At 39.2% G+C, this 20,239-nt stretch overlaps 1 long non-coding RNA gene across 5 annotated transcripts in view; it reads left to right on the forward strand.

The window, feature by feature from the left end:
• LOC122215818 overlaps positions 1-20,239 on the forward strand; it is a 314,991-nt gene that overhangs the window by 90,897 nt on the left and 203,855 nt on the right. For all 5 annotated transcript variants that reach the window (XR_006200555.1, XR_006200554.1, XR_006200557.1 and 2 more), the window contains one exon: positions 1,498-1,601. This is a non-coding gene — a long non-coding RNA (uncharacterized LOC122215818). The remainder of the gene's footprint in view (positions 1-1,497; positions 1,602-20,239) is intronic.

Here is a 20,239-nt window from a genome sequence, read left to right on the forward strand (position 1 = left end):
TCCCTCAGATGTGCCCAGGACCCCACAGGCTCAATCAACCTGAGTCAGCTGGGCGGTCTCCCTGAACCTTGGGAGAGGGCAACTTGGTACCACATTTGAGGGCTGATATTTGCTTTTGGAGGAATGCTGCTTAGTCTTGACTTAACTCAGGCTGGAGGACCACACTGGATGAGTTCTAGGGCGCTGTCTCTCTGATCCTGATGCTGTGAAGGTTGTGCATACAGTTGGTGCTAAATGCATATTTGTTGGATGACTGCATGCTTGCTAATCTTGCTACAGTCTTCTGCCACAATGATCATGAGAAATCAGTGCTTTTATTGTCTACTGTGCCCATATTAATCTTCATAACACCTCATTCTCTGCAGGTCAGGTTCAAACTCCCTTTCTTCTACTTGTATCGTATTCCTTAGCCTTTCATCTGCCTCAGTTGGAGCATTCTTACTTCGTGTATGAAAACTTTGATTAGTCTAAACTGATCCCTTTTTTTCTTTCCAGTCATGTTATATACAGCCTAAAGTCACGGTAGCCAGGCTGTGCTGTGGAGATCACACCTCCAGAAACAATCCTTTTAAAACAAGGGATGGGAATTGGTGGCACAATTCTGAGTCATTCCTCAAAAAGTCACCAATGGGACTGAACCCCATTTGCCCAAGGTGGTGATATGCTATACAAGAGCTTTTTACTACAAACAGTTCACAATCTATTTTGGAGTGAACCTTTTCTTCATTCCCTCTCTCATTTTTCCTAACCCTCTTTTGTGCTTCCTGAAGTTACTTTCCAGACATATTACCTGTACCCAAGTCCTTGTTTCAGGGTTTGCATTTAAAGTAGAACCCAAAATAAGACACCATATATTGAAAACTTAAAAAAAAACATACAGGGCTCAGCTTAGCACTATGCACACCATACATGCTAAAATTATACAGATTAAATAAATATGGATGAATGGAAAATATGCCCTATATCAAGATCTGTTTTTTGTCTCCTCTGAGGCTGTGAGATCATACTGAGCTTTGTATTCATGGGTAATAATATGGATGTTTTAGAGTCACGGCTCATTCCCAGTATGATTCCTTTGAAGCCCTGGTGATGCGCCTCCAAGCTGTCCTCAAGATAGGAGCCACTATCTCTGTTGGCTGTCATGAGGACTCCTGCTCTGGGGACTTGCCCTTAGCCAAGGAGGTCATATCTATCCTCAAGAGGCAGTCAATGACTGACTGACTTAGGGACAGGCTAGTTCCCTGGCCTTAGAGGGGGTTCTGTGGTGAAATTCATACTCCAGCGCTCCTTGTGGGATCAGGTTGAAGTTAGATACCACATCAGCTCATACCACATTGCTCATGTGCTTTCCCTGCCCATCCTGCTTCCCCTACTCCCCTTCACCGGAGAAGCCTCCTGCAATACATCCCATACATCTGAATCCCCATTTCAGGCTCTGCTTTTAGCGAACTTGATTTAAGATGCTCCTGATTTCCATTGATCTTCCTTATCTTACAGGGCTTTTCCTCCCAAGACGCCTGGACAACCTACTACTGAATTTCTCATATAATGTGACAATTCATATATTCAATAAATTTTGGAAAGTTCAGCTCTGCAACAAGGTAGGACTGTTCCTTATCATCATTTTCACCTCTGCCCATTAAATATGTAAGAATGGTATTTGGCAGTTCTTTCAAGAAGTAGCTTTCTTGGTGTAGACCCTGTTCAGTACATAAAATGACTTAACTATGGAATTTCTCTAGGATTCATAAATCAACTTTCTTGGGGGGAAAAAAAGCATGACTTTTCTCTGTTTCTCACCATAGAAATTTTACTGCAACGTTATATAGAATGATATTTAATATAACTCAGCTAATAACTTATAAGAGGCCACATTGAGGTTAAAATATTTTAGCTGCCCTGTTGCTTTTGCAATTGAAAGGAGCAGAGTAGCTAGAAAGATCAAAAACAACCTTTTAAATTCCCCAAGGCCTTGTTTAATGGAGTGTATACAATCAAATTTCAACAATCCATGGCTAGATTATCTATGGCAGTACTTCTCAGACTTTAATGTGCACATGAATCACCAGGAGATCTTGTTTAAATGTATATTCTGGTTCAGTAGGTCTAGTGTGATGCCTTAAATTCTATGTATGTGAAAATCTCTCATAAGATGGTGATGCTAATTGTCCACAGACTGCACTTTAAGCAACAATATCTTATATATTTCTTCACTCCTGTAGTGCTTATCCTCTGACCCAGTGACCATATAGATAATATAATCTAAAGGTAAGATTGAAAGTCTGACATTGAAACCTTTGATGACTATGCAGCCTAAGCAAAATTATGCCTGTGGCCTCTGATGATAAGCTTTGACTCTAAGGACGTTTAATGATGTTGCACATGATCCGAAATACAAAAAATGCTGATTTGGGTCCATTTTTTTTTTTTTTTTAAGATGAGATCAGGTTAAGTCTAGATTTCTCCTGAATACACATTCTTATCTAGCTTTCAGAAAAGGATCTCACCTTCAATGGTAATACAAGGAAAATAAACACAGTCAATATTGGTATCACAAGTAGTCTGGTTAATAACAAAAAGTACTGATTTCACCCTGGCTGGCTTGCTCCTTGGGGCTACCACTCCACAATGGGAAATTCTACTCTTACCTCCTGCAATAGTTCACCAAATTCCAAGCCCTATCTTAAACATGAAACACCTAAGTCAAGGCTTATTTTACCACATTTCTTGAATTCTAAGTCTAGGCCTGAAGTAATTTATTTATCCTAAATAGCTGGTCCCTGTCTCCAAGGTACAGCTGCCATTCTGAGAAATAGGCATCTTCAGAAAACATCTTCCTGTTTATGTTTAATATAATATAGACCATTTTATGCCTTCACAAAATTCTCAGGAAAATGAATATGCACAGTGTTCACAAAGTTATAGTATTACACAGATAACATATTGTTTCCTCATGGGAGGTATTGAACAATAAAACAAGATGAAATTTTAAGACTTTCTAATTTCCCCTCAGACCAATATTTTACATTTTATGCATTTTTACTCTAAAATTATTAATGTCATTGGTGTCAGCAAATATGGCAGGATCTCTGAAAATTCTGTCTTCCATAAAATCTACAAAAATATTGGTAATAAATAGAATCAACATTTTTATAACTCTGAAAATTAACAAAAGGCTTTTAGTTATATGGGAAGTATTTATTCAGTAACAATGGTTGGATCTCAGTAAAAACAGTGAGCCTTATTCTTAGGGCATTTTAACTTGTCCTGTTGCTCTCTTCCCACCCGTAAACTATGTGGTAGCTGGTTGCCTTGAAAACCTAGAGCCCTTGGGGCGCCTGGGTGGCTCAGTCGGTTAAGCGTCCGACTTCAGCTCAGGTCACGATCTCGCGGTCCGTGAGTTCGAGCCCCGCGTCAGGCTCTGGGCTGATGGCTCAGAGCCTGGAGCCTGCTTCCGATTCTGTGTCTCCCTCTCTCTCTGCCCCTCCCCCGTTCATGCTATGTCTCTCTCTGTCTCAAAAATAAATAAACGTTAAAAAAAAAAAATTAAAAAAAAAAAAAAAAAAAAAAAAAACCTAGAGCCCATGCCCATAGTTAAATATGGCAGCCTGGTAGCAACTAGAAGAGAAACAGAGTTGAAGCTCCTTTAAACTTCATTCCCATAGATTATCATTATTTGACCTATCTAGTCGTTCCCTGAAAGACCCTGCTTGCAAGACAGTCTTAATTTGCCTTGACTTGGACCTCCTATAATGGAAAAAAATCCTTTAACCTGGCAGAATTTGTCAAAAACAATTAGAATTAAACTGCTTACCTTTGTGTCTGTCTGAAGCAGTAAATAACAGACTATGGAGAAAACCACAGGCTAACCAAAAAGTTTTAAAGGAAAAGCTGGGAAAGGAGATATCTATAGGGGTTTTAAAAAGCTCACATACACAATCACAAGGATATAAAGTTTATGTGCATGCACAGGGATGCGTGTATGTTCAGGAAATATCTGAGAAGGCGTTAAGTTCTCAACTGTGGCCTACCTTGAGGTTTGTTGGCAGCAGGAAGTGAAACATAAGGTAGAATTGTCAAATACTGGCTAAGTACTAACGGTGTTCCCCAGCAGATACACAGAGCCCCTCAACAAAGCTTGGTAGACTTATTGGTTTTATATACTTATAAAAATCTGTCCAGTAATTAGCTGACCATGATGTTAACTAGGCAGAGACTTCAGTGACCACAAGTATAAAAGAATAGGGACTTAACAGAGTTAATTCAGGAAAGCCATTAAACCAACAAAACCATTACCACAGGCATCACCACCACCACCAACCACACACCCAGTCACAAAACAAAACTCAGTAGTAATAGCAAAACATAGGGTGTGATGAAAGCCTAATTTCCAGAGTTTCCATGTTATTTTTTTTTTAATTTTTTTTTTTTAATGTTTATTTATTTTTCAGACAGAGAGAGACAGAGCATGAACGGGGGAGGGTCAGAGAGAGGGAGACAAAGAATCTGAAGCAGGCTCCAGGCTCTGAGCTGTCAGCACAGAGCCCGACGCGGGGCTTGAACTCACAGACTGTGAGATCATGACCTGAGCCAAAGTCGGATGCTTAACCGACCAAGCCACCCAGGCGCCCCTCCATGTTATTCTTTAAATGTTCAATTTCCGATAAATAATGAGGCTTACAAGAAAAAAAAAAAAAACCCAAGAAAGTACAGTACATTAACAGGAAAAAGAGCTGTCAATAGAGACTGTCTCTGAGGAAGCTCATGTATTGGATTTACTAGACAAAGACTTGAAATCATTTATTTTAATTATAGTCAAAGAAAATATAATCTATTGGAGTGCATAAGAATGATGTCTCACCAGGTAGCCAATAGCAATAAAGAGACAGAAATTAACTAAAAGGACTAAGTAGCAATTCTAGAATTGAAAAGTACACTAACTGAAATTAAAATTTACTAGAGGAACATAATAGTAGATTTGAGCAGGCAGAAAATTCAGCACAATTGAACATAAAGTAATTGAGGTTATATACACTGAGGAACAGATAAAAATGAAGAAAAATGAACAGAGACTTATACGCATGTCAACATAGTCATAATTGAAGTTCCACAAGGAGAAGAGAGAGCCAACAGGGAAGATTATTAAATATATAATGGTCCCAATTTTCCTAAATTTGATGAAAAATATTATTCTGAATATACAAGAAACTCAACAAACTTCAAGTAGAATAAACTCATATTCACACCTAGACGCACCATAAACAAACTGTTGAAAGACAAAAACAAAGTCTTGAAAGCAGCAAGAGAAAATAAATTCATTCCATATAAGGGATCATCAATAAGATTGACAGTTGATTTCCCATCAGAAGCCATGGAAACCAGATGGCAGCAAGATGGTATATGTAATGTCCCAAAAGTCTTTTCAACCAGTTGAGCCAAGAATTCTGTATTTAGCCTAAGCATTTTTCAAAAAGAAGGTGGAAAAAGAGATATTACAGGATAAATAAAAACAGAGAATTTGTCATTAGGAGACCAACAGGAAATTACTAAAGAAAATATTTTAAGTGGAAATAAAAGAACATTAAACCGTAAACCAAATCCACATTAAAAATAGTAACTACCAGTAAAGGTGACTATATAAGTAAATACATAAGACAGTAAAAATGTATTTTGGTTTATAACTCTTTTTTTCTCCTCTCTGATTTAAAGGATATCTGCATACATGAACAACCATAAATCTGTGTTGATGAGCACATGGAACATAAAGTTGTAATTTATATGTTAGTAATGACACAGAGGAACAAGAGGAGAATCAAGCAGTATAGGAACAAAGTTTCAGCATAGTATTGAAATTAAACTCATGTTAAAGTAACTAGATTGTTATGAGTTAAGATGTTATTTATAATCCCCTGGGCAACCATAGGAAAACTTAAAAGCATCATTGAAGGAAATGAAAGAATACTTACATAAATATAACAATGATTCATGTTCATGAATAGGAAGACTTCTCATGTCAAGACGGCAGTATTTCCCAAGCTGATCCTAAAAGTCATATGGGAATTCAAGGGATCCAGCAGAGCCAAAACTCTCTTGAAAAAGAACAAAGTTGGAGGACTCACACTTTCCAATTCAAAATTTAATACAAAGTATAATAATCAAGACTGTGTGGTAATGGCATAAAGGTAGACATATAGATAAGTGGAATGGAATTAAGAGTCTAGAAATAAAACACATTTTACATACATTTACAGTCAACTGATTTTTGTTAAAGGTGCCAAAGCAATTCAAAAATTGATGTTTTTAAAAAGTGGTGCTAGTGCAGCTTGACCCCTACTTCATACCGTAAACTAAACTTAACTCAAAATGCGTTGAAGACCTTAAATAAGAACTAAGATTTCAAAACTCTTAAAGGACAATATAAGTGTAAATCTTCATGATCTTGGATAAGGCACCAGTTTCTTAGATACGACACTTTTGAAACCCAACCAGCCAGGGGCGCCTGGGTGGCTCAGTCGGTTAAGCGTCCGACTTCGGCTCAGGTCATGATCTCGTGGTCCATGAGTTCGAGCCCCGCGTCGGGCTCTGTGCTGACAGCTCAGAGCCTGGAGCCTGCTTCCGATTCTGTGTCTCCCTCTCTCTCTGCCCCTCCCCCATTCATGCTCTGTCTCTCTCTGTCTCAAAAATAAATAAACGTTAAATTAAAAAATAAATAAATAAATAAATAAATAAACATTAAAAAAAAAAAATTTGAAACCCAACCAGCCAAAGAAAAGATAGATGAACTAGACTACATTAAAACAAACAAGGAAACAAACAAAAAAACCTGTGCTCCACAGGGCATCATCAGTAGAGTGACAAAGTATCCCATGGAATGGCAGAAAATATTGACAAATAATTTGTAAAGGGTCTGGTAGCTAGAATATATCAAGAATTCTGCAAAACAACAACAAAAAGCCCAATATGGGCAAACGGTTTGAGTAGACATTTTCTCCTAAGAAGATTTGCACTTGGCCACTGAACACATGAAGAGATTTTCAACATCATTAGTCATTAAGGAAATGCAAATGAAGACCACAATGAAATACCATTTCACAGCAAACAGCATGTCTATAATAAAAAAAACACAGACAAGAACAAGTGTTGGCAAGGATGTGGAGAAATTAGAGCCATCACTCACTGCTGCTGGGAAGCTAAAGTGGTGTAGCTGCTGTGGAAAACAGTTTGGCAGTTCCTCAAAATGGTACACATAGAGTTACCATATGGCCCAGCAATTTCATTCCTAGGTACATGCAGAAGAGAATTGATGACATCAGTTCACACAAATACTAGTAAATGAATGTGCATAGCAGCTTTCCTCATAGTAGCCAAAAAGCAGATGCAACTAAATATCTATAAATGAATGGATAAACAAGTTTAGGACATCTACACAATGCAATGTTACTCAACCGTACAAAGGAATAAAGAATTGAGACATGGGACAAAATGGATGAACCTTGAAAACATGAGTGAAAGAAACCAGACACTTTAGGCCATATGAAATGTCCAAAATGGGGAGATCCATAAAGACAGAAAATAAATTAGTGGTGAACAGGAGCAGTGGGAAAGAAAAATGGATAGTGACTGTTAATGGGTATAGGGTTTCTTTATGGGGAGATGAAAATGTTCCAGAAATGAAGTGATGGTTGTACAGCCTCATGAATATGCTTGAAACCACTGAATTGTATTTAAATGGGTTATAATTGGGGCACCTGGGTGGCTCAGTCAGCTAACCACCTGAATCTTGATTTTGGCTCAGGTCATGATCTTGTGGTTGGTGAGATTGAGCCCTGCATCAGGCTCACACTGACAGTGTGGAACCTGCTTGGGAGTCTCTCTCCTTCTCTCTCTGCCCCTCCCCTGCTTGCGCGTGCGCACACATGTGTGCTCTCTCAAAATAAATAAACATTTAAAAATAAATAAAAGGGGGGGCGCCTGGGTGGCTCAGTCGGTTAAGCGTCCGACTTCAGCTCAGGTCACGATCTCGCGGTCCGTGAGTTCGAGCCCCGTGTCGGCTCTGGGCTGATGGCTCAGAGCCTGGAGCCTGCTTCCGATTCTGTGTCTCCCTCTCTCTCTGCCCCTCCCCAGTTCATGCTCTGTCTCTGTCTGTCCCAAAAATAAATAAACGTTAAAAAAAAAAAATTAAAAATAAATAAATAAATAAATAAAAGGGTTATAATTTTTTGTATGAGCATTGTGTTTCAATTTACAAAAAATCAATGTACATTCACAGAGAAGGAGATATACTAAACTTTACTGCGGATATAAAAAATTCTGCAAACCTGGATATAATTGATTTTGGAGTCATTTTTTTACCTGTTATGTTAATCTGATACCAACTATTGGCATGAATATTTGAAGCTAATGGCAAAAAGCATTCACGTATTAGTGAGGCTGCATTATTCAAAAACAAGATGAATAGAGAATTTGCATACCCAAAGTTAAGAATTCACAAGGAAGAAATGAAACCCAGGAAATAAATACATACAGACAGGAATAATATAGTTTCGAATCCGTTTACCACTGTTGTTTGTGGTAAAAGAAAAAAAAAAAGTTTGAAATGACATGTGAGAAAAAAGAAAGAGAACGGCATTGCAGGAGATTTGGATTTTAATTTGAGAAAAATCATACAGCTATTCCCATCATTTCTTTTTCTTTTTTAAATGTTTATTTTTGAGAGAGAGAGAGAGCAAGCAGGGGAAGGGCAGAGAGAGAGAGACGGAGACAGAGAATCCCAAGCAGGCTCTGTGCTATCAGCTTGAACTCATGAACTGTGAAATCATGACCTGAGCTGAAATCAAGAGTTAGAAGCTTAACTGACTAAGACTGACTCCCTATTTCTTGATATTGTATATAAATTCTGTCTCTCTAGCAGCATCCTCTCTGGGTCATCATGATGGTATCATACATCAGGGTTTCTCAAAATATAATGTACATTTGAATCACCCTGGGACCTTGTTAAATGTAGATGCTAGTTCAGTAGGTCTGGGTAGAACCCAAGATCCTGCCTTTCTGAAGAACTCATAGCTGGTGATGCTAATTGTTCACAGATTGATCACACTTTCAGTAGCAAGGCCTTACATGACTTCTCTTCTCTTCTCTTCTCTTCTCTTCTCTTCTCTTCTCTTCTCTTCTCTTCTCTTCTCTTCTCTTCTCAGTACTATGCTTAATAAAGGCCATCCAGTGGATAGTTGTTGAATAAATAGATGACTTTCTATGCTGTGATAAATGTCTTTCCTATTTATACTTTCCTAGGCACACATACAGATTAGGGAAATTATATTTCACAACATGAAAAAAAATACTGTGGATTCCATCAGATATTTCTTTCTTACATAATCTCAGAGCACAGTTGCTGCTGCCAGATTTTTGCATATAAGCAGTGTGAACTGCAGTCAGCTTTGAAAACTGAAGGTTACCTCCATTGTGCATGGAAATTACTTTAATAAATGTTACTTGAATACATGAAATTGAATGTAAATACATAGATGCCTATGACTCCTGCTTGTCCCCATCTCCATATGGGTTACCAAAGCTGCAAAAGTTGCAACATCCCCCGCATGGGCCTTCTGACTTACAGGCAAACCCAGCATAGGATCCACTGTACTTCTTCCTGTCATGAACTGCTTCTTGGAAACCTCTCTCACAGAGGAAGTACAGAACCTAATGAAATCTGTTCTCTGACACCCTGTGCTACTCAGGATTAAAATAGTTTTTCCCAAATAGCATTTCCTAAGCCTTTGAGCAAACAAGGCAGGCAAGGCTAACCTGTTTACTTGAGAGTAAGCCTCTTGAGGATAAGGTGTTAAGTTATCGTAAATCAAAGCAGTCATTCCATAACATTTGTTGAACACTGACTGTGTGCTTCAGTGCCGGGATAGTTTCTTTAATCATTATATAACCAAAGGAATATAAGTTTCTTGAGAACAAGGACTTTGGCCTGTTCGACATAGTATCTCTAGCAGCTAGAATGAGGCTTGACACATAGCAGGTAAATATTAGTTGTTTGATCAAGAATAAATATTAGTTGGTGGATCAAATGACCTAGAAATTATATAATGTTCTAATTTTATAGGAAAAGAACCCCCAAAGTTCAGAGAAGACATAACTTCCCTTAAGTCACACAGTTAGTGAATGACAGGGCAGAATTTAAAAGATAGTCTATGAGTCCTTGTAATACACACTGGATCAGTCATGTTCTTCCCTTATTTTCTACCTTTCAAAAAGCATGGCAGCTTTCATCTCCCAGGGGGTGCCAAAGTGTTGTGTGCATTGCCTTCTTTTTATTCTGACAAAAAGTCCACTCTTCTCTCTGGCACGAGGCAGCATGCCAGAATAAATTCAGTTAGAATCAGGTTCTAAGTTTTTATAAGCACAGGTCATTCACAAAGTGCGGCCACAAATTATTGGAAATCTGGCTGAGAACTGCTAACCTCAGGATTGTATAGATTTAGCAAATAAAGATACAGGACATCCAGGTAAAGTTGAATTTCAAGTAAACATCAAACAATATTATAATATTAATATTAATATATTAATTTCTATATATATATTATCATTTGTTTTTCTGAAATAAGTTTAACTGCGTTTTATCTGGAAATCCTAACTATACTAGATCACACCTCTGCCCAACATAATAGCAGGAGCCAAATGGTGTTGGTTGAGTGGATAAATAAATGGATGAATAGAAGAATAGATTTAAAAAGGTGAACAAATGATTCTTCAAAATCCCTAATTCTCTGTGTTGGGCATCATATTTAGGCAGATGTTAGCCTGTGTCCTATTTGATGTCATCTGCAGCATTATCATATGTCCTTGGAGCCAGTGCTGGTACTGGGGCCAAGAGAGTCATATGACTTGGACTGCACAGTCACAAAGGGCTCCAGTTTTAGGCTTTCATTCTTATCTTTAGGTTACATTATCCACAGGGATGGTGGGTATGGGAGTGAAAGAAATGTTTACCACAAAACCTTAAAGTGTGTATCATGAATAGCTCACACCAGCAGCCCTGTGTTAGTTTCCTGCTGCTAGTGCAACCATTTACTACACACCTAGTGGCTTAAAACAGCACAAATTTATTATCATGGTTCTGGAGGTTGGAGTCTGAAAATGGATCTTAGGTGGGCTTATATCAAGGTGTTGGCAGGGATGTTTCTCTTCTGGGATCTCTGGGGGAGAATCTGTCACTTGTCTTCTTCAGCTTCTAGAGGTCACCTTCATTCCTTGGTGCCTGGCCCCCTTCCAGCCACTGCCAATTACTCCAGCCTCTGCTTCTAGCCTTGCTTCTTCTCGGACTCTGACCGTCTTGCCTCCCTTTCGTAAGGACTATTGTGATTACATTGGGCTTACCTGGGTAATCCAAGATAATCTCCCCATTTATGGAACCTTAACTTAATCATATTTTTGAAATCTCAGTTATCAGTAAGGCAGCATATTCACAGGTCCTGGGGATTTTGATGCAGACATCTTTGGGGCCATTATTTGCCCTACAACAGGCACTGTAGTTTATATGTAGTTATACTGCACAGTACTCTCTATAAATGTTAGCTGATTAAATGCAAACCTTTAAAATACATGTGTAAAATATTTTTACACCTTCTTTTGTTAATTCTTCATTTTTTAATATCCTTGGAGCCTCTTTTGACTGCTGAGAGTCCCTACCTAAAGCAATATGATTTCTTATTTCAGTGATAGAAGAATTTTGGTATGCCAGACCAGTGGTTCTCCATCTTGGCTGCACAGTAGAGTCAACTGAGCATTGCTTTTTTAAAGTCCCAGTGCCAAAGGTGCACACCAAATCAGTTAAATCAGGATCTCTGGGGGAATGGATCCAGGCCTCCACATTTTTAAGAGCACCTCAAGTAATTCCAATGTCTGTTCAAAACTGAGAGCCACTGCACTCTATTTAACCTTTCATTGCTAGGCTAACCTGTTTTTTCTTTCTTTACTCTTTCCCTGTTTTTAAAAATTTATTTAAAAAACTTTTTTTTTTAACCATTAATCATTTTTGAGAGAGAGAGAGAGAGAGAGAGAGAAAGAGAGAGAAAGAGTACAAGCAGGGGAGGGGCAGAGAGAGGGAGACACAAAATCAGAAGCAAGCTCCAGGCTCTGAGCTGTCAGCACAGAGCCCGACACAGGTCTCCCAACTCACAAACCAGGAGATCATGACCTGAGCTGAAGTCAGATGCCTAACTGCCTGAGCTACCCAGGCACCCCCTAAAATTTATTTTTATTTATTATTTATTTTTTATAGGAGTATGGTTGACATACAATATTACAGCAGGTTTGGGTGTACAACATAGTGATTTGACAAGTCTAGATGTTATGCTGTGCTCACCACAAGTGTTGCTACCATCTGTTACCATACAAGGCTATCACAGTTCCATTGATTATATTCCTTATGCTGTATCATTTGTCCAATGACTTATTCATTCCATAACTCAAAGCCTATATTTCCAGTTTTGCTCCCTATTTCTTATTCTAGCCTTTTTTTTTTTTATTGTGCTATCTGCAAGTTTGCTCTCTACCTTACTGGACTATATTATTTCGATTGCATCATATTCAGTAAGGAAAGATAGATGCTCTCAGAACAACCAATGTGGGGTGGTTTAGTATGGACAGTGCTGTTCTGGGAATGAAAGATGCTCTGCTTTACCCCAAGAAGCAAGTTCTTCACCTCTCTGACCTCCAGTTTCCTCATATGTAGAATGAGGAGTTTGGAATAAAATGTCCTGTGGTCTTTTCCTCTAATTTATAAACCTCACAATTCTTTTTTTTTTTTCTTTTTGAGAGAGAGAGCACAAGTGGAGGAGGGGGGAGAGAGAGAGACAGAGAGGGAGAGAAAATATCCCAAGCAGGCTCCATGCTCATGGAGTCCAATTCAGGGCTTGGCCCCATGACCCTGAGATCATGACCTGAGCTGAAATAAAGAGTCTGATGCCCAGCCAACTGAGTCACTCAGGTGCCTCTCACAATTCTAAATATAGAAAGAAGAGGAAGGTCTTATGGAAGCAATTCTAGATCCCAGACCTGAAGATTAGATCTGATTTAATTAAAAGCAAACAGTTTTACTCTATGCATCACTGTTTGTCTTGGTTTGTTTCCCCCAGAAGCAGAACATGAGACAAAGATTGGAGTTTAAGTGATTTAGTTAGAAGGCAACTCCAGGAAGCACCAGGACAGCAAGGCAGACGACTCAAGGGAGATGCTCAATTTTAGTGTCGCTGTTGGTAACTGGAGCTCCATCCCACTGGGTACCCTGAAGCCATTGTAGAACATGGAGCTCAGAGTCATCTCACCAGAGGGTAGAGGTTGTTGTAGAGGGATGGTACTGCATACCGATTTTTAATTTTTGTCAGGCATTAGTTGATGGCTGCTCCTGGGGACTGTTAATTCTCCAGTTGTTTCAGCCTGCTGTGCATAAGGCCAGAGAAATGTGGTGTCAAAAGAAGCCCTTGGGCAAAGAGATGCAAATGGTGACATTTGGATGTCAGGTCAATGTGCACCACAGGGTTAGGGACAACGGGGATATGGACAGATGCTAATGTGGCTCTTTTTTAAAAAAAAATGGTAATAAATTCTTGCTCTTTATATATTAATTAGGGATGTTTGAGGAATAAATGCATTAACATTTCTGAAGTACTTTGAGAACCTTGGCTACCCTTTGGGACAGCTGCTGTAGGCAGAGTATTGCAACAAATGTATTCTCCCTGTATAAAAGCCTCTCTGGGATATTTTTAGAAAGAAGATGAAATTTTCCATCTTTTTGGACACCATTTAGTTAGATGCTGTTTCAGGCCACTAAATGATATTTTTTTCTCAAATATCAGAAGGTTAAGGAGCTGGATTTTCAATACCAAAAGTAAATGAAAATAAATATTACTTGCAGGTATGACAAATCCGTATGCAGCTGTTAAGGAGAAAAGGAGTTGCTAGTTGCTATGTGTCTTGTGTTTTAGACCAAAGGGAGAAATATTTCCTTTCCAGATCTATGCCAGAGCCTGCAGACATATACTAGGAGTACACAGATTTGTTTTCTCCCCACCGAGTAAAGAATGTCACCACTCAGGCTCATCATAGCTATGTTTTCCTGACACCATAGACTCCTTCCATGTCTTATTGTAGAGCACTGAACAAGATGGGTTTACCATCTCTCTATCTAACCATTCCAGAATGTTCATGGTAGTGGGTGATTTTTTTTTAGTTGGATAAATATCATAGATTTACCTCCAAATTTGAAATACTGCTCAGAATTCCTTCCCTATGGTAAAAGAATGGTAAATGTTTTGGCTTCAGATCCATAACCCTTAGCTCTCTCAATATCATTTATCAGAATCTTCACTGTGACCCTGATGGAAGGGCAGAGTCCATGAGCCAGATTCCACCTAGTGCAGAGTCTGGGGGGATGCAGAGAGTGCGGTAGGTGGAGTTCATGCCCTCAGCATGAATGAATCCATGGTTTAAGATGGTCTCCAAAATAGGAACATATATTCAAAGCCATCAAGACCACTTAACCCCAGATGAGCTGCCAGAATGACAAAAGTTGTATGAGTGACCTCAGACTAGGCCAACAGAAGACCACTCGTTTGAGTCCAGCCCAAATTGCTTATCCCCTGAATTATGAGTAAACAAAATGGTTGTTGTCATAAATCACTGGGTCTGTGGTGGTTTGTTATACAGAACTAGATTAGTACTATAGTTTGTCAAGCAATAATCAGTGGATTTTTAATAAGGGAAGCATTTGACATTACAGAAATATTTGGAAGGCAGTTTAGCCTAGTTCGAATATTTCAAATTTTTGTTTCAAACCATTTATTGCATGTGGATCCATTATGTATCTGATATGTCTTCTAAATTTTTTCTGTCACACCTTTGCTCATGCAGACTCTGAGCCTGGGATGCCTTTTCTAGTCCTCGTAGCCTTCCCACAGCTAACTGCTGTTCAAAATGAACCTCCTTCCCAATGTTTGCCTTGATCAGCCTGGCTCTAAATGATTTCTTCATCTACTAAACCCACACAATCATGAATAGAATCTACTTATTTCATGCTGTATCAATCAATTCAAAAGTGTTAGCCTCCAGTCTAGACTCTAAGCTTCTTGTAGGAGAGAAGATGCTGGCACCTTATATGGTATCTTTCACATGGTTCAAGATGTTTGGGGACCCACCTCAACATGTAGGTGTCCCATGATCTACTATCTGCTGCTGTTTAGGTTAATACATGGCAGGAGGGAAAGAGCAAGGAAATAATGAAATGTCCTAAGTCCCTGGCTCTTTTCCCTTTGGCTATGCATCTGTGTCGCTACTCTTTATGACCATTAGCTTTAAAGTTTCCACATAGATTTTATTAGTGGTAGAGAAATACCAAGGGACTATTATCCTTAGAATTGCTGTGAAGTATTGTTGCTGTGCTGAATGTGGTTGTAGGAGTTATGGCAGAGTTTGAAAAGGAGACGGCAGGGGTGCTGCCCCAGTATAATGAAGTAAGTGAGGGCAGAAGACCTTCAATACATTTGTTGTACTGAATTCCACTGAATTAGCTTCATCTCCACTTCTTTGTTTTTCTTTCTTTCCTTCCTTATTGCCACACACTTGGGGAGCAGATTGAAACTCTGGTCCTCATTATAGTCTGTAAGATCAACCCTACATTGAAGGTTTCTTTTCAATTTAGTGGTACTATCTTTTGAACTTCAAGAAGGTCAGATTTCAGGGATATTACATTTCTAGCGGATGAGCCTTTGTTGTCAGTGATAATTTTAAACCCCACTCCCTGATGGAGAAATCACTGGCACTGGCAGCTAGCACTGGGACTCAACGGGGTCTCTAAGAAGATCTAAGTAACACAAGCATAAAAATGCAAGTGAAATATCAGTCCACACTTTCCTCCATGGAATATGATGCAAAATCCAGAAACATTCACAAAGCTGACCTAGCTGAGAATCTGAAAACAAAGACAATTTCCTTGGTTGATTAATCCAGACGTTGAAATGGATGCCTCTTGGAATAAGAGCTAAAGGATCTTCTTTCACATTTTCTCCATTTCAAGTTCAAGGGTTCAAAGGTGGTGAGTGGTTAAGAGCCTAGGCTTTATTATCAATCAGTTTGAATGAAGATGTACTTGGTCACTAACTAGCTGTGTGGTTATAAACATATTACTTAACTTTTATCTTTTATTAGTACTTATTTTATAATTTATTCTTTATCTGCAAACATAGCCCATAGATACTGTAACCCATAGATTGCTTTACACATTTCCTGATAAATGAGTCATGCAGTAAATGTTAATTTTTATTATGCCATGTTGCTAGTTTGCTTTGGCCTTATGTTCGTTAAGAAAATCTTTTTGTTATTGTTTATTTATTTTTTTTTGAGAGAGAGAGACGAAGTGTGAGTGGGGGAGGGGCAGAGAGAGAGGGAGACACAGAATCCAAAGCAGGCTCCAGGCTCCGAGCTTTCAGCACAGAGCCTCACACGGGGCTCGGACCCACAATCTATGAGATCATGACCTGAGCCGAAGTCAGACACTTAACCAACTGAGCCACCCAGGTGCCCCAATAAAATCCTTTTTGTTATCAGTGTCTTAGGTTAGGACCCCAGAAGCTGACTGTTAGACAAAGATTCGCTTCAGAGTGATTTGTTAAGGAATTGCTCCCAGAAAAGCCTGGTGAAAGAGTGAGGGAAGCTTGATAGGAAACACTAAGAAGCCAAATGGAGATGGAGAAACTTCATGTGAATCCCCAGCTCAGCCTAACCCCAAAGGGAGCTCCATAGTTTGTCCTACATCATGACAAGGGAGCTGGGGTTTCACAGTTCAGCATGTTCAAAAGGCATCAGTAAGAGGTTCTTTCTGGGAGATATAAACTCTCAGCTCTTCTGGCCATGGCATGCAGACAGAATGACCTAAAGAGCTTGAGAATATTATTTCAGTAAGAGGCACATGGGTATTCTTTATTTGAAGCATAGTACTCAGAATGAGGATTAAGAAAGATGGAAAAGTGCTTAATAGTTTCAGGAAAGAATGTGGATTTTTTCACATGATATATATTCTTTTTACCATGTACTAGGCATGTTTTAGAGACTTAATGAGAGATGACAAGGCTCTGCTTCCAAATGAACATCTGACACTGGTCAAGGTGAAACGTTTCCAGTTAAACTTTGCTTCCATGTGAATGCACCCACATGAACAAATACATTTTGAATTGTCTGACCTTTTCTGTTCAGATTTTCAGAACAGCACTAACAAACACATGACAGAATCACTTTCATTTCTAACTCTTCACTTTAATTCTAATTGACTTGAGAGTAGAACCACCCAGAAGAAGATACTTGGGTACCAAGTGATCCGGAGTGTAAGCATGCAGCTTAGAGTTTCTGTGACTCCTCGGAGAGTCAGAAGGAAAGAACCAAACACATGTCCTCTCTCAAGGCTCTGCTCTGGCTAGATGTGTGATGCTTTAGCAACTTGCTCAATTTCTTCAATAATGACAATCACTGGGGCCCCTGGGGGGCTCAGTCAGTTAAGTGTTCAACTCTTGATCTCCACTCAGGTCATGATTTCACAGTTTGTGAGTTTAAGCCCCACATTGGGCTCTGTGCTCGTGGCACAGAGCCTGCTTGGGATTCTGTCTCTCCTTCACTCCGCCCCTCATCTGCTTGTGCTCTCTCTCTTAAAATAAATACACTTAAAAAAATAATGACAATCATTATTAGAAACAACCCACTACATGTCATGTTCTCATCTCGCACTAGGCATATTGCTAAGAGTTCTTATACATGTAGAATTTGGAATGCAATTAGCCCAGTAACATAGATATGATTCCCATTTTATGAATGAGGAGGTGGGTCTTACTGATTGGTACTAAAATATGGAAGCTCAGCTCATTTGCTCTGAAGTAGCACAAACTCTGGGGTACATTTTATACTCCAGAGCTCCCCTTGGGATCAGGCTGAAGTTGGGAATTTACCTGAACATTCTCCCTCCTCACCTGGCTTCTCCCTTTTGGACCAGCTTCCCTCATTCCTTCATCAGCCTTTTCTGAGAGCAATTCCTTAAAAAATACCTTGCATATGAGTTCTCATCTCAGGGTTAACTCACATAAGACACTAGTTTAAAAGGATGTTATTACCAACTCTAAGACCAAAAAAAGAAAGATCAATGACACAACTTGTTTAACCTTGCCAGAAGGTCGATGAGGATGGCAACCCACATTTGAACTCAGATTTGACTCCTCAAAGTCGTGTTCTGAACACCATCTCACAGTTTCTCCCGGTAAACTGAGGAGGTCATGCCAACTAAAGTATAATTTAACAGACAACTTTACAGTATCATGACTCTGATAATGTCCACCCCACCCCGGCCCCTTCAATTTAAGAAGAACTGTCTCTTATCAGATATCCAAGATATTGATGCTCTCTGAATATCTCTTACAAGAATCTGTAGAACCTGGGGATAGCTGCAGGAGAGAGCCTCCTTCCTCTGTTAGTTCATTTCTGTAGTCTGAGAAGGTTTGTTTTTCTTATTATTTTTTTTTTTATCTCTCCATTTGAAGAAATTCTTTAGACATTCTGTCCCAATGTAGGGAAGGAAGGAGAATGCATTAAAGGAAGGGATGGAAGGAGAACAATTGGGTCCTATTTGGGAAATGCAGACTCTTATAAGATAAAGCCCTTGGTTCTCTGGATTCTGGGTTTTGTGTGGGAGTAGTCCACAGATTTCTTGGCCAGTCCTTTCACTCGTTCCACCCATCCAACCTGCTCTGTAAAACACCTCCAGCAACATAACTTATATCCAATTTAAAACTAATACTAACTGTGACACTAAAGCAATTTTTTCCCTCCAAATCCTTACTTTAATGTCTGCTTTCCAAGCTATTCACAGCAACCTTATTATTTAATCACAAAAAGGATCTGAGTTCTCCTCATGAGTGGACTGAACACATGTTACTTGTAACATGTGTTACAAGTTATGCCTTTATGCTTTATTCCTATAGGCTTTCATCATTAGACAAATATTGGTACATTATTATTTATCCTTAAACCTTTTATAACATATAAATGTAATATATGCACAAGATATATGATAAATGTACTTATCTTAGAGTTGCATGGAAACAGAGCCTGAGGCAAGGATTAAGTGCCAGTGCTTTATTTGGGAGATTCAGACACAAGACTGGAGGGTGAAGACAAAATAAAGTGAGGCAGGGAAGTGTAGAGAACAAGATAATAGGATGCTTTACTAGTCACTGCTTCATGATGATCTATCTGTGAGTAGATACAGTGTGTTGTCTGGCAGGTATGTTTGCTCAACCCCACACAATGTCTCTGGACAGGATTTATAAAGATTCTGCTCATGGAACAGTCCATGAGAGGATAAGGAGAGGACATTTATTTGTTTGCTCCTTCCAGTGTCCTATTTTCCACTGGTCAAAGGTGACCCCATAGAGGACTGGCTCTTCCACACCACAGTTTGTTCATCCAGCTGCTTTACCAGCTCCTCAGGGTGACAGACCCCATGCCTCACAGTGTGACATTTTACTTTAGTCCAGATGTCATGAGACAAACCAAACTTTAAGCTGTATAGAGGGCCTGATGACTTTCCTATGGAAAGCAACTTGCAGTCAGGCCACTAAGGTCCAAGCAGAATTGATGGTTTGTGCACTAATTAAGACCAGAGCAATTGCTTATGAATCTGGAAGAGGTTGGCATGAAGAGAATGTGAAGAGATGCATAGAATGTGTCAGATAAAATACTGTATCATTAATAACTAGGAATTATAGTATGGTTATAATGGTTTTAACAATTGATGTATTTTATTAAGCAATTTGCTGTGTGGTAGTGTTGTGCTAAGCCCTTTACAAGTTCATTTAGCTTTGTGGAAGACTGACTGGAAAATGACCACAGTCATCTATTCTTCTTTTACCACACCCTTTGCAAAATGACATCATAGCAATGCCTATCAAGAGATAGAATCTATTTCCTCACTCCTTGAGTTTGAGTTTGAACATGTGACTTACTTGGACTAATAAGGTGCAGTGGAAGTGATTGTGTAACAGTTCCAAGCCTTAGGAGGCCATGTTCACTGCCACCCTCTCTCTTTGACCCCTGCCAGCAGGAGAACAGGTGTAGGGTATAGCTGGACAATGAGAGACCACATGAAGCACAGATGAGCCATGCAAACTAAGGTCATCCTTGACTAGGCAGACCT

The sequence above is a fragment of the Panthera leo genome, chromosome A3 (assembly GCF_018350215.1).
Source record: "Panthera leo isolate Ple1 chromosome A3, P.leo_Ple1_pat1.1, whole genome shotgun sequence".
NCBI lineage: Eukaryota > Metazoa > Chordata > Mammalia > Carnivora > Felidae > Panthera > Panthera leo.